Below are 15861 nucleotides of genomic sequence, written 5' to 3' on the forward strand. Positions count from 1 at the left end.
GGCAGCTTCGGCGACCTAGGGAACCCTCGGAGTCCCGTCGCTGGTGGGACGAGCCCACTGGCGAGCGAGGCAGAGGAGATCAAGAAGGTGCAGGCAAAGAGGCCACCGTGCGCAAGGGAAATGGAGAGGCCTAGAGTATCCCCATCCTACATTGCTTTGAAAGAAATTCTTAATGTTGTGTAAACACTCATCCTCAATTCAAGTTCTCCCCGAGCCAAGCTTAGGGCACACTTCACTGCGCTAGGAAGTGAGCTTGGGTTTCAGGACCCTGCAAAAGCTGCAGGCTTCGCAGGTGGCGCTAGTGGTAAAGATCCCGCCTGCCAATGCAGGAGACGGGCGGTCGATCCCTGGGTTGGAGGCGGGCATGGCAACCCATTCGTGGACTGAGGAGCCTGGCGGCTGCAGTCCATAGGGTCCCATAGAGAGGGACACGATTGAAGCGACTTAGCACGCAAAAAAAAAAAAAAAAAAAAGATGTAGGAATGGCAGATGGAGATCTGATTGCCCTAAGCGCTGTAAGAGACAGACATTGGGGAATACTATAACCTCAGCTATGCAGATGACACCACCCTTATGGCAGAAAGTGAAGAGGAACTCAAAAGCCTCTTGATGAAAGTCAAAGAGGAGAGTGAAAAAGTTGACTTAAAGCTCAACATTCAGAAAACGAAGATCATGGCATCCGGTCCCAGTCACTTCATGGCAAATAGATGGGGAAACAGTGAAAACAGTGTCAGACTTTATTTTTCTGGGCTCCAAAATCACTGCAGATGGTGATTGCAGCCATGAAATTAAAAGACGCTTACTCCTTGGAAGGAAAGTTAATGACCAACCTAGATAGCATATTCAAAAGCAGAGACATTACTTTGCCAACAAAGGTCCGTCTAGTCAAGGCTATGGTTTTTCCAGTAGTCATGTATGGATGTGAGAGTTGGACTGTGAAGAAAGCTGAGCGCCGAAGAATTGATGCTTTTGAACTGTGGTGTTGGAGAAGACTCTTGAGAGTCTCTTGGACTGCAAGGAGATCCAACCAGTCTATTCTGAAGGAGATCAGCCCTGGGATTTCTTTGGAAGGAATGATGCTGAAGCTGAAACTCCAGTACTTTGGCCACCTCATGTGAAGAGTTGACTCATTGGAAAAGACTCTGATGCTGGGAGGGATTGGGGGCAGGAGGAGAAGGGGATGACAGAGGATGAGATGGCTGGATGGCATCACTAACTCAATGGACGTGAGTCTGAGTGAACTCCGGGAGTTGGTGATGGACAGGGAGGCCTGGTGTGCTGCGCTTCATGGGGTCGCAAAGAGTCCGACACGACTGAGAGACTGAACTGAACTGAAAGACTAAGTAACTGAGAAGCCAATGGTACCCCACTCCAGTACTCTTGCCTGGAAAATCCCATGGGCGGAGGAGCCTGGTGAGCTGCAGTCCATGGGGTCACTAAGAGTCGGACACAATTGAGCGACTTCACTTCCACTTTTCACTTTCATGCATTGGAGAAGGAAATGGCAACCCACTCCAGTATTCTTGCCTGGAGAATCCCAGGGATGGGGGAGCCTGGTGGGCTGCCGTCTATGGGGTCGCACAGAGTCGGACAGGACTGAAGCGACTTAGTAGTAGTAATTAGTAGAGACTAAGTAAAGTGAAGTTTCGAACAGGATTTTTCTAAAACTAACTTCACGGGTTTCTCTGATTATAAAATAAATGATGGTTGTAGAGAGACAGGATGATCTACCTCCATAGAGCATGAGAGTTAGGGTCTGATACTTGTCTGATTTTGCTGCATTATTAACTGCAAGGCTTTAGGCAAGTTGGTTTTTGTGAGGATTAAAAGAGATAATCCATGTAAAACAGATTTAGGCCATTGTCTGGCACATATTAAGCACTTAATATGCATTTAGTCTAGTCATAGTAATAATATTTACAAATTTAGAGTATTATAACTTTAAAAAAACATTTTTGGGGAATTTTCTGGTGGTCCAGTGGTTAGGACTATGCTTTGTCTGCGGTGGCCTTGATGGGGGAAATATGATCCCACAGGCCATGCTGTGTGGCTGAAGAAAATGAAAAACAAAAACATCTTCCTACACAGTTTAGCTTTCCAGCTTCTTTCTACATACACAAACACAATTTTTATTACAAAAATGTGTTCAAACTATACATCTGTTTCAAACTTGCTTTTCTCACTATATTTAGTATCATGGATGTTTTCCACGGTAAATATAGATCTATGTGATGGTATTTATTGATATTGCACACTTTAGTAAACATTTTTGTGCATTTTTACGCATTCCTTCATTAAATGAATGGATTTCATAGCTTTAAAAAAGTGGGAGAAGTATTGGACTTTTTAGAAGTTATAGAACTTAGAAGTTCTAGATCTGAAATGTAGTAATTGTGATCTGGCACAAGCTGCTGTGCTTTCTCATCCCCTGTGTTCTTATTTATTAAATGAAGATAAAATTATTCATCCTTACTGTATATTTTTTGTTTGAAGATTAGATTGTGTCTCAAACAGTGTTCTATAAGTTGAGAAATTAAATTGTCAGATATTATTGGGGTTCGGGGAGAATAAAAAGGAGAACAATCCAAGCTGAGGGAGCAGCAGAAGTGAAAGTCTGAGGGTCGAAAATACATTTTATGAGGTCACTGTAATGCCTCAGGATGTCCCTTTCAAATAAATAATGCTCATACTTCTAGTCAAGGTTATTACTGTTTACTATTTAAGACATAATTGTTAAGTTTATTTATTTGAATGGTTTATGAAATGATACGGACAGAGAAGGAAGCCTGCCATCCCTGTCTGCCAGCTCCCCTTTCCATTACTGTTGATCAGTCATGTCTGACTCTTTGTGACCCCATGGACTGCAGCACGCCATGCTTCCCTGTCCTTCCCTATCTCCCAGAGTTTGCTGAAATTCATGTCTGTTGAGTTGTTGATGCCATCCAACTATTTCATCCTCTGTCGCCCTCTTCTCCTGCCCTCAATCTTTCTCAGCATCAAGGTCTTTTACAAGGAATCGGCTTTTCGCATCAGGTGGCCAAAGTATTGGAGCTTCAACTTCAACATCAGTCCTTCCAATGAATATTCACGGTTGATTTCCTTTAGGAGGGCTCCCTGTTGGCTCAAATGATAAAGAATTCACCTCCAATGCAGGAGACTCACATTCAGGAAGACCCGCTGGACAAGAGAAGGGCTACTCACTCCAGTATTCTTGCCTGGAGAATTCCATGGTCAGAGGAGCCAGGTGGGCTACAGTCCATGGGGTCCCAAAGAATCGGAAACAACTGAGTTAATTTCACTTTTCCTTTAGGACTGACTGATTTGATCTTCTTGCAGTCCAAGGGATTCTCAAGTCTTCTCCAGAACCACAGTTCAAAAGCATCAATTTTTTGGCGCTCAGCCTTTTTTATGGTACAACTCACACACCTGTACGTGACTATTGAAAAAACCTTAGGTTTGACTGTGGACCTTTATTGGCAAAATGATATGTCTGCTTTTGAATACGCTGGCTAGATTTGTGATAGCTTCCCTTTCAAGGAGTATGAGTCTTTTATTTTCATGGCTGTAGTCACTGTCTGCAGTGATTTTGGAGCCCAAGAAAAGAAAATACATCACTGTTTCCACTTTTTCCCTTTCTATTTGCCATGAAGTGATGGGACTAGATGCCATGATCTTGGCTTTTTGTTTTTTTAATATTTATTTATTTAGGCTGGGCTATGTCTTAGTTGCTACATGCGGGGGATCTTTGGTCTTCATTGTAGCATGCCAGATATTTACTTGCAGCATTCAGTTCAGTTCAGTCACTCACTCGTGTCTGACTCTTTGCAACCCCATGGACTGCAGCACGCCAGGCTTCCCTGTCCATCACCAACTCTGGGAGCTTGCTCAAACTCATGTTCATTGAGTCAGTGATGCTATCCAACCATCTCCTCCTCTGTTGTCCCCTTCTCCTCCTGCCTTCAATCTTTTCCAGCATCAGGGTCTTTTCAAATGAGTCAGATCTTCCCATCAGATGGCCAAAGTAGTGGAGCTTCAGCTTTAGCCTCAGTCCTTTCAATGACCGCTCAGGGTTGATTTCTTTTAGGATTGATTGCTTTGAACTCCTTGCAGTCCAAGTGAATTTCTCAAGAGTCCTTTCTAACACCACAGTTCAAAAACATCAATTCTTTGGTGCTCAGCTTTCTTTATGGCTCAACTCTCACATCCATACATAACTACCGGAAAAGCCTTAGCTTTGGCTATACAGACCTTTGTCGGCAAAGTAACATCTCTGCTTTTTAATATGCTGTCTAGGTTTGTCATAGCTTTTCTTCCAAGAAGCATGCAGATTCTTAGTTGTGGCATGTGGGATTTAGTTCCCTGATCAGGGATCATACCCAGGCCCCCTGCACTGGGAGCTCAGAGTTTTATGCACTGGAACACCAGGGTAGTCTTCATCTTAGTTTTTTAATCTTGAGTTTATGCTAGCTTTTTCACTCTCCTCTTTCACTCTCATCAAGAGGCTCTTTAGTTACTCTTCAGTTTCTGCCACAAGAGTGGTATTATCTGCATATCTGAGGTTGTTGATATTTCTCCCGGCAATCTTGATTCCAGCTTGTGATTCATTCAGCCTGACATTTTGCATGATATACTCTGTACATAAGTTAAATACGCAGGGTGACAATATACAACCTTGTCATACTCCTTTCCCAATTTTGAACCAATCAGTATTTCCATGTCTGGTTCTAACTGTTGCTTCTTGACCTTCATGAAAGTTTCTCAGGAGACAGAAAAAGTGGTCTGGTATTCCCATTTCTTTAAGAATTGTCCACAGTTTTTGTGATCCACACAGTCAAAGGCTTTCAGGTAGTCAATGAAGCAAAAGTTGAATTTTTTTGGAATTCCCTTGCTTTCTCTGTGATCCACAGATGTTGGCAATTTGATCTCTGGTTCCTCTGCCTTTTCTAAACCCAAGTTGTACATCTGAAAGTTCTTGATTCATGTAGTGCTAAAGCCTAGCTTGAAGGATTGTGAGCAAAACCTTGCTAGCATGTGAAATGAGGGCAATTGTATGGCAGGTTGAACATTCTTTGGCATTGCCCTTCTTTGGGATTGAAGTGAAAACTAACATTTTCTAGTCCTATGGCCACTGCTGAGTTTTCCAAATTTGCTGACACATTGAGTGCAGCACTTTAACAGCATCATCTTTCAGGATTTTAAACAGCTCAACTGGAATTCCATCACCTCCACTAGCTTTGTTTGTAGTAATGCTTCCTAAGGCCCACTTGATTTCACACTCCAGGATGTCTGACTCTATGTGAGTGACCACACCATCATGGTTATCCAGGTCATTAAAACTTTTTGTATATTTCTTCTGGCTTCTGTATATTCTTGCCACCTCTTAATCTCTGCTTCTGTTAGGTCCTTACTGTCTCTGTCCTTTATTGTGCCCATCCTTTCAAGAAATAGTCCCTTGATATCTCCAATTTTCTTGAAGAGATTTCTAGTCTTTCCTATTCTATTGTTTTCCTCAATTTCTTTGCATTGTTCATGTAAGAAGGCTTTCTTATTTCTGCTTGCTATTCTCTGGAACTCTGCATTCAGATGGTTATATCTTTCCCTTTCTCCCTTGCCTTTCACTTCTCTTCTGTTCTCAGCTATTTATAAAGCCTCTTCAGACAACCACTTTGCCTTCTTGCATTTCTTTTTCTTTGGGCTGGTTTTGGTTACTGCCTCCTGTACAATGTTATGAACCCCCATCCATAGTTCTTCAGGTGCTCTGTCTACCAGATCTAATCCCTTGAATCTATTTATCACCTCCACATTATAATCATAAAAGATTTGATTTAGGTCATACCTGAATGGCCTAGTGGTTTTCCCTACTTTCTTCAATTAGAGCCTGAATTTTGTGATAAGGAGCTGATGATCTGAGCTACAGTCAGCTCCAGGTCTTGTTTTTACTGACTGTATAGAGCTTCTCCATCTTCGGTGGCAAAGAATATAATAAATCTGATTTCGGTATGGACCATTTGGTGATGTCCGTGTATAGAGTGTCTCTTATGTTGTTGGAATAGGATGTTTGCTCTGACTAGTATTTCTCTTGACAAAACTTTCATTTTGTACTCCAAGTCCAAACTTACCTGTTACTCCAGGTATCTCTTGACTTACTACTTTTGCACTGCAGTCCCCTATGAGGAAAAGGACATATTTTTTGGTGTTAGTTCTAGAAGGTGTTGTAGGTCTTCATAGAACTGTTGAACTTCAGTTTCTTTGGCATTAGTGGTTGGGGCATAGACTTGGATTACTGTGATGTTGAATGGTTGCCTTGGAAACAAACCAAAATCATTCTGTCATTTTTGAAGCTGCACCCGTGTACTTACTGCATTTTGAAATCTTTTGTTGACTACGAGGGCTACTCCATTTCTTCTAAGGGATTCTTGTCCACAGTAGTAGATATAAGGGTCATCTGAATTAAATTCACCCATTCCCATATGTTTTTGTTCACTGATTCCTAAAATGTTCACTCTTGCCATCTCCTTCTTGACCACATCTAATTTACTTTGATTCATGGACCTAACATTCCAGGTTCCTATACAATATTGTTCTCTACAGCATCAGACTTTTACCACCAGACACATCCACAACTGAGCATTGTTTCCGCTTTGGCCCAGCTGCTTTTTCTTTTTGGAGCTATTAGTAATTGCCCTCTGCTCTTCCCCAGTACCTTATTGGACGCCTTTTGACCTGGGGGCTCATCATCTGGTCTCATATTTTGTCTTTTCATTCTGTCCATGGGGTTCTCATGGCAAGAATATACCTCCAGTGGACCACGTTTTGTCAGAACTCTGCATTACAACCTGTCTGTCTTGGGCTGCCCTGCACAGCATGGCTCATAGCTTCACTGAGTTATACAAGCCCCTTCGCCATGACGAGGCTGTGATCCATGAAGGGATCACCTTTCCATAGGTAGCTGGGGTTTTTTGTTGTTGTTGTTGCCTTTTTTAAATTTTTTACCAGTTTCTTATGTATCCTTTCAGAAATACTCTATGTATTTTCAAAAACACATCTGTATACAAAAATCTATAAATTTTAATATTATAACGTAGCACATAGATGAAAAAACCATTCCCTTGGGAGGAAACAAGACCTTTTAGTATTGTCTCCATTGCCTAAAGCTTTGAAAATTAGCTTAAAGATTGAAACAGCTCTCAGACAGAAAAAAACCTTATTGAGCAGAATAACCTATCAGTGTCAGCTTTGAAAGAAGCCTTTTGGTGACTGGAATTTCCGTGACTTGCAACTAGAGTCCATTCTTAACACCTCCTCTCAGTCCAAAGAGATCATAAGACCCAGGTGCCAACTTTAAGAAACTAAATTACCTTTGCTTAAAAATAGGCAAAAAGAGAAGAGAGCTGCAGAGGATGAGATGGTTAGATAGCTTCACCAACTCAGTGAACATTAATCTGAGCAAACTCAGGGAGATCGTGAAGGACAGGGAAGCCTGGCTTGCTGCAGTCCATGGGGTCACAAAGAATCGGACAAGACAGCAACTGAACAACACCAGAAAATAGAATTAATAAACAATACATGTTACGTGTATAGAATGTAATCTTATTTAGCAATAAAAATGAAGTACAGATACGTGCTACAACATGGATAAACTTGAAAAGTACTCTAAGAATCCAGAAGGCCACATACTGGATGATTCCATTTATATGAGATGTCCAGTATTGGCAAACCTATAGATAGAGGAAATAGATCAGTGGTTGCCAGGGCCTGAGGGGAAGAGGAATTGGAAATGCCTTCTTTTGGGGATGATGAAAATGTTCAGGAATCAGTGGCGATTGTTGCGTGTTGCTGCGTGTACTAAACAGCACTGAATTGTATACAAATGAACAAACTTTATGGTATGTGAATTATATTTTAATAAAGCTGTTTTTTTTTAAGACAACAATAATAGAAGCACTAGTTTAAAACTGAACAGGGAAGCAAAAATTGCTTGTGGTAATTGCTTTTTACTGACTAATATGGAAGAGTTTCAATAATTTAACATTGGATATGGTTTACCAGCAGCTTCCCTTGTGGCTCAGCTGGTAAAGAATCCGCCTGCAATGCAGGAGACCTGGGTTCAATCCCTGGGTTGGGAAGATTCCCTGGAGAAGGGAAAGGCTACCTGCTCCAGTATTCTGGCCTAGAAAATTCCATGATCTATACAGTCCATGGGGTTGCAAAGAGTCGGACACAACTGAGCAACTTTCACTCACTCACTCCCCAATGGCTCAGCAGTAAAAGAATGCACCTGCAATGAAGGAGATGTGGGTTCCATCCCTGGGTCGGGAAGATCTCCTGGAGAAGGAAATGGCAACCTACTCTAGTATTCTTGCCTATATACTTTTATACTCTAGTATAAAATCCCATGGACAGAGGAGCCTGGTGGGCTACAGTCCATGGGGTTGAACACGACTGAACACACACATATACATGGTTTACCAGTGCACACAAGCTAAATATCAGCCCTCAGCAGTGTAACGTCCATGTTATACATTAGGAAGCTGAGTGTTAGAAAATCAGGAAACTTTACTTGTCTAACTCAGTCCTCTGTAGTCTGTTATCTTTTCTGAGAAACTGGGAAGCGTAACAGACCTGGTAGAAATGTCAGCCCTTGACTCAGGACAGCTGGGGTGGAGGAATGACATGGAGTATCAAACCTTACAGAGTTGAAAAGGGGGACAAAGAGCTCAGGGCGTCACACCTAATCGTGCCCTGGCATCTGTTCAGCAAGGTTTGAGTGCCATCAGCGGCCCTTGTTCTGTGAGCTTGCCCTTTACTGTGTTCGCCAGCTCTTTCTGCTTTGTTCTTTCTTATATTGAATATTTCCTTGTATGTGAGTTTCAGTTGCAAACTTGGATATATTTAAAAAACCAAACAAAAGATGTTTCTTTATTTTCTTTAAATCAAATTGAACTTAACTAAACCCCTGTCACAACAGGATGGCAGGAAATCTTAATCTCCATCAGTTTCTTCCCTTTTACACCCCCTTCCCTCTCATTCCTAGATCATACATAGTATTTGAAGAGATTGCCCCAGCCTTCAGCCCACATTGGTTACTCTGAGCTACCCGAAGTTGCAACCTCACAGATCCTTAAAATGCAGGGACTCTGTTTCCACAGAGCGCACTGCTGCTGTGATTTGGATGCTTAGTGGTTTAGCCTTTCTAAGCAACCCATTGGCCTTAGCACCTCTCCAGGGTGCTGCTAAGGGAATGAGGACCCTCCAGTTCACACTCCTTCCCAGCTTAAAGAAATCTCCATTTATTTCCTCCAGTTTAAAATAAAGGCATCTCTTCCCTTTTTCCTCTCAGACATCTAGCATAATTTCTTCAGTGAGCTCAGACTCTAACAATAGATGGGAAAAGCCTCAGTCTTCAACTAGCTTCAGCTTTCTTTCCTTTAGACATCCAAGACAAAGGAATACAAATGGCCCGGCTGCCGCTTGGAAGGGACCAAGTGGAAAAATGCAGTGTACTAGGATCTCCATAAGTTATCCTGCCATATTAATAAAACCTTTTGGAAGAAGTCAGACCTTGTCTTGTTGATTTTAAGAGTCAAAGGAGTCTGTTCACACCCTAAGTTAATATAGCCTAGGAGCTTGGGGGCTCAAAGTGCTCATTGAATAAGGATTTGGCGGCTGTGGCAATCCCAGTACCCTGGAGGTCGTGTGGTTTCTGGGGCATCTCCAGAAAGTGCGAGGTAGTGAGAGAAATAAAGGTAAACACCTGGATGTTGTTGACGTTCTATAAAGGAAGAAAGCTCAAAGTGTTCTAAGAAATGAAGTTCTGCTGCTAAGCAGTTACGGATAACAAAATGAGGGAAGATTTACAAGTTATATTAAAAAGAGCCACAGAAGAGACAAATTACATGGTTTTCTATAACTACAGTTGGAGCTAATAGAGAAAAAGCTATGTAATTTGGGAGGAGGGCAAATTGATCTTTAAAAAATGTGTATGTATCATGCATGGACTCCAGTTGCGGTGTGCAGGCTTAGTTGCTCCACAGCACGTGGGATCGTAGTTTCCTTAACATGGATCAAACCTGCGTCCCCTGCATTGCAAGGCATACTCTTAATCACTGGACACCCAGAGGAGTCCCCAGGATCAGTTGACTTTAATTGTAGTTAGTAAGAGGAACCTTACGAAAAAAGTTTACAAATATAATTTCTGAGAAACATACATGAGGTATCATGGTCAGTATTTAAAAGCCTGCCACTGCTGCTGCTAAGTGTCTGACTCTGTGTGACCCCATAGACGGCAGCCCACCAGGCTCCACCATCCCTGGGATTCTCCAGGCAGGAATACTGGAGTGGGTTGCCATTTCCTTCTCCAATGCATGACAGTGAAAAGTGAAAGTGAAGTCACTCAGTCATGTCTGACTCTTAGCGACCCCAGGCTCCTCCGCCCATGGGATTTTCCAGGCAACAGTTCTGGAGTGGGTTGCCATTGCCTTCTCCAGGAGCCTGCCACTAGGAGGAGACAAATGAACTAAAAATTGTTACTCTGCTCTTCTTCCCTTAGAACACATTTTCTAAATTAAGAGCTTGTATGAAAATTATATTTAGTAGCAGAATTCTCGGAGAAGGCAATGGCACCCCACTCCAGTACTCTTGCCTGGAAAATCCCATGGATGGAGGAGCCTGGTAGGCTGCAGTCCATGGGGTTGCTAAGAGTCAGGCACGACTGAGCGACTTCACTTTCACGTTTCACTCGCATGCATTGGAGAAGGAAATGGCAAACCACTCCATATTCTTGCCTGGAGAATCCCAGGGACAGAGGAGCCTAGTGGGCTGCCATCTATGGGGTCGCACAGAGTCAGACACGACTGAAGTGACTTAGCAGCAGCAGCAGAATTCTAGTGAAAGTCTTTAGAGAGTAGTAACATTTTGTCTTAAAAATGAACATTTTACTTAAATAATAGTTTACATTCCATTAGATTCCTTCTTTAAAATGCATCTCTTACTCTTTTTTAAAAAGATATTTGAAAGAATTTTTAAATTAATAAGTCAATGTATTTATTTTTGGTTGCACTGAGGCTTCATTGCTGTGCAAGGGCTCTCTAGTTGAGGTGCATGGGCTTCTCATTGTGATGGCTTCTCTTGTTTCGGAACACAAACTCTAGGCACATAGGCCTCAGTGGTTGCAGCATGCAGGCACAGTAGCTGAGCCTCACAGGCTCTAGGACACAGGCTCAGTAGCTGTGGTGCACAGGTTTAGTTGCTCAGCAGCATGTGGAATCTTCCTGGACCAGGGATCGAACTAGCGTTCCCTGCATTGGCAGGCAGATTCTTATCCATTGGGCCACCAAGGACATCGTCTTACTCTGTCTTAAATTAAAAAACTAAACCCTAGACCAGTGCCCCTCAAACTTCAGCTGCATCAGAATCACAGCAGAGGACTTGTTAGGGTACAGATTGCTCAGCCAGAGTTTTTGGTTCAGCAGGTCTGAGAAATAACACAGGACATAAAATATGCATTTCTAGCAAGTTCCCAGGTGATACTGATACTGTTGGTCTAGTGAACACATTTTGAGAACTACCGTGCTAGCTAGCGGAGAAGGCAATGGCAACCCACTCCAGTACTGTTGCCTGGAAAATCCCATGGGTGGAGGAGCCTGGTAGGCTGCAGTCCATGGGGTCGAGAAGAGTCAGACACGACTGAGTGACTTCACTTTCACTTTTCACTTTCATGCATTGGAGAAGGAAATGGCAACCCACTCCAGTGTTCTTGCCTGGAGAATCCCATGGATGGAGGAGCCTGGTGGGCTGCCGTCTTTGGGGTCGTGCAGAGTCGGACTCAACTGAAGCGACTTAGCAACAACAGCAGCAGTGCTAGCTAGATGACTGGAAAGTAAGCGACTTCCCAGTAACCAGATTCAGTTAAATATTGAGAACATAGTAATCAAAGCATTTCAGCTTGCAAAAAAAAGTAACTTAGTATCAGAAATAAGATTGGAATGATCATTTTTGGAGGGTTTTGAATCAAAAAAGCCATATATACTTAATTTGGTAGCCATATGGCACTACTAGAAGCTATTGGAATGCGTTTTAGGCAGTGATGAAGTAAAATGGTGCATGCCCGTGGACAGACAGAGGCCAGAGAGACTAGGTGGGGTCCATAGGGATTCTTTTCAAACCAGGAAACAGGTACCGTATATAAAGTCCCCATTAAATGTAGAGAATGTACTCAAGGCATCAATATGGCTCACTGGCAACTAACTAGAAGCTTCCTATAATGTTAAAGCAAAAATAGATGGATTTTGCAAAATCTGCCTAATTTTTTCAAGATAACAGGGTACTTCCGTGGAAGTCCAGTGGTTAAGACTCCACCTTCCAATGCAGGAGGCATGGGTTTGATCCCTGGTTGGAGAACTAGGGTTCCACATGCTATGAATTGCAGCCAAAAGTTTTAAAACAAACCAAAATAATAGGAGTCTACCAATAAATTTCTCCAAAGTGGGTAGAGAAAGATTTAAAAGCTGCTAAGAGTTACGTTCCCTAAGGGTACCCTCCTCCCCACCACTTATATATTTTTTTGCTGTTAGAGGTATTTTGTAGAAACATTTGAGAAATACTGGTGTAGATCAGAAGTGGTTGATGGCTTAGACCATCATGATGACATTCGTAGTGGGAGAAGTGTCAGATTTTAGCAAAGCCTATGATATGTGGCATCACGGACTTGATGGACATGAGTTTTCGTAAGCTCTGGGAGTTGGTGATGGACAGGGAAGCCTGGCGTGCTGCAGTCCATGGGGTCACAACGAGTTGGACACGACTGAGCAACTGAACTGTGATATGTGGTAGAATCTGTAGAACTTGGTTTCTAATTAGATAGAGTAGGGTGAGGGGTGGGCTTCCCTGATGGCTCAGTGGTGAAGAATCTGCCTGCAATGCAGTAGCTGCAGAAGACATGGGTTCGATTCCTGGGTGGGTATGGAAACCTAATCCAGTATTCTTGCCTGGAGAATCCCATGGAGAGAGGAACCTGGCAGGTTACAGCCCATAGGGTCCCAAAGAGTCGGACATGAATGAAGCAACTTGTGCACATGCATGCAGGGTGAGGGGAAGAGAAAGAACGGGAGCAGATAGAAAAATTGAAACTACTATGATTAAGAGCCTGGATGACTGGTAAAATGGGAATATGTGTATTTTACCTGTTTATTTTGTTTTGTTTTTAAAAGAAGAAAAACCTAAGGAGGAACTTGTATGAGGAGATAAATGTTGAGATTGGCTTTGGATACCAAGTTTAACTTTCTTAGAGTACAGTTAGGTGGAGCTAGTGGTCAGTAGTTGAATTGTGGTCATGGAACTTGAGAAGGTTTAAGAATTAAATTCTAGTCATCTTTATAAAAAAAAAAAGGAAGTTGAAGCTTTTTCCTAAAATCTGATCCTTTTATTCAGTCGCTAAGTCGTGTCTCTTTTCGAACCCATGGACTGCAGCACTCCCTGCAGCCTGGCATTTCGCATAATGTACTCTGCATAGAAGTGAAATAAGCAGGGTGACAATATATAGCCTTATCATACTCCTTTCCTAATTTTGAACCAGTCTGTTGTTTCATGTCTGGTTCTAACTGTTGCTTCCTGACCTGCTTACAGGTTTCTCAGGAGACAGGTAAAGTGGTCTGGTATTCCTGTCTCTAAAAATTTTCCACAGTTTGTTGTGATCCACACAGTCAAAGGCTTTAGTGTAGTCAATGAAGCAGAAGTGGATGTTTTTCTGGAATTCCCTTGCTTTCTCTATGATCCAACAGATGTTGGCAATTTGATCTCTGGCTCCTCTGCCTTTTCTAAATCCAGCTTATTCATCTGAAATTTCTCAGTTCATGCACTGCTGAAGCCTAACTTGAAGGATTTTGAGCATGGACTTGGTAGCATGTGAAATGAGTGTAATTGTATGGTAGTTTGAACATTCTTTGGCATTGCCCTTTTTTGGGATTGGAATGAAAACTGACCTTTTCCAGCCCTGTGGAAATGAAGAGGCCGTTAAGAGAAGGAAGTTTTAAAAAAACTCTCCAATTATGAGCCAGAGAGTCAGTTCAGAAGTATGGTATTTACAACATGAGGTATAGCCCCATTTGCTCTGTCCAGACAGATAAAAGCGTGACTAACCAGACCAATGGTTCTTAAATGTAGTCCCCAGACCCATGTGGTGAGCTTTACTCCGGATTCAAATGCAAATTCTCAGACGTACCCTAGACTACTAAACCAGAAAGGCTTGGGAATGAAGCCCGACAATTAGTAGTTTAACACCCTCTCCAGGTGATTCTGATGCATACTTATGGTGAAAATTGAGCTAGGTCAGAGTTTTCTTCCTTTTAAGAATTTGAAATGGGGTCTACAGAGAGGATCAGTCTGTTGGTTGTGGGAGAGAAGCTGAAAGTTGGTCTTAGAGACTATGAGTAAGCTGGAATTATGAGTAAGCAGAGCTATAACTAGCTAAATGAGGTGGTAGGCTGGTAGTCATCGAGACAGAGGAATGGTGACACCCTCTGGTTGGGGAATACTGCATTCCTGCTGCAGCCAAGAGTGACAGGTTAACCCAGTCTCTAGGCACGCATGGAATTTGTCCAGTTTCATGTTCATTTCAGTTCCCAATTGAAGCCCAATCATAATGCTATTCTTAGGTACCCATGATATTCTTATCTCTTTTTATTGTCATGTGCATCCTTAAAATAGATGGGCTTCCCATTACTTGAGATTTCCTGAGTGAGTCTGTGCTCCTAAAACATAAAAAGCTGATGCAGCTCCAAAACAGATGGAGAATAAGTTTAATAGAAATAGTTCCATTAATAAAACTTATGCATTTATTTTATTTCTTTTCTTTCTATATGCTTAACTATTGTTATGCATATGTCCAGTGGTTAAGTATATTCACACTGTTGTGCAACCAATCTCTAGAACTTTTTCTTTCCTTATTTTTTAATTCTTTTATTTTTGGACTTGCTACGTGGCTTGTGGGATCTTAGTTCCCTGACTACAGATCGAACCCGGACCACAGCAGTGAAAGTACCAAATCCTAACCACTGGACCACCAGGGAACTCCCAGAACTTTTTCGTTTTGCGAAGAATTGCTTTTTAAAGAACTAATTTGGGGGACTTCCTGATGGTTCAGTGGCTAAGACTTCATGCTCCCAGTGCAGAGGGCCCAGGTTTGACCCCTGGTCAGGGAACTAGATCCCACATGCCACAGCTAAGAGTTCGAATGCTAAAATTAAGACCCAGCACAGCCAAGTAAATAATTATTTTTTTAAATAAAGAACTAATTTTTTTTTTTATGAAATCTATTTTAATGCTCTCCCCTTTCCACCTGAAGCACTTCCCAACTTAACCATCAAGTCTGATGCTCAGGGTCATATTTGCAATTTTTGGTTTGTTTGTTTTTACTTCTCTTATTGGCATCTTTATTCAGGCAGTCACTCAGAAAAAAATGCTATTACTTTTAGTACCTTTAGTAGGAATATCTCTTGATCTCTCCTCATTTCCCTCAGCTACTTAATCCAGATCTAAATTTCCCACATTCATTACGATGTATTTATCTTTTCTGTTTCTAATTGTTTATGTGCTTCACATTTTCCATATTGATCTTCAAATAATAACAGTAATGAAATTCAAATAGAGTTCTAAACGTTAAAGGTTCTATCAACTGTTGGTAAATAGGGCAGCAGCCAAACTGGCACTGTCAATACCTCAGGACCCTAATTTGCCTGGATCCTTGCCCCCTCAGATTGTAAAAGATAGGTTGAATTAGAAGAGACAATCTCTAAATTTTCTCCATCCATGACATTGCCTAGACCATTTATATTTTTCTTTACCATCTTGATGGCATTTAGTCTA

At 42.0% G+C, this 15861-nt stretch overlaps 1 long non-coding RNA gene across 2 annotated transcripts in view; it reads left to right on the top strand.

The window, feature by feature from the left end:
• LOC147365838 (uncharacterized) overlaps positions 1 to 15861 on the top strand; it is an 85709-nt gene that overhangs the window by 570 nt on the left and 69278 nt on the right. The window contains exon 2 of one of the 2 annotated variants that reach the window (XR_015132893.1): positions 7375 to 7933. The exons of the other annotated variant lie outside the window; for it this stretch is intronic. This is a non-coding gene — a long non-coding RNA (uncharacterized LOC147365838). Of the gene's footprint in view, positions 1 to 7374; positions 7934 to 15861 lie in introns of those variants that run through there. 2 annotated transcript variants of the gene reach the window in all.

The sequence above is a fragment of the Bos grunniens genome, chromosome 9 (genome assembly GCF_055505025.1).
Source record: "Bos grunniens cultivar Pamir isolate PY7600 chromosome 9, Bosgru_T2T1.0, whole genome shotgun sequence".
NCBI lineage: Eukaryota > Metazoa > Chordata > Mammalia > Artiodactyla > Bovidae > Bos > Bos grunniens.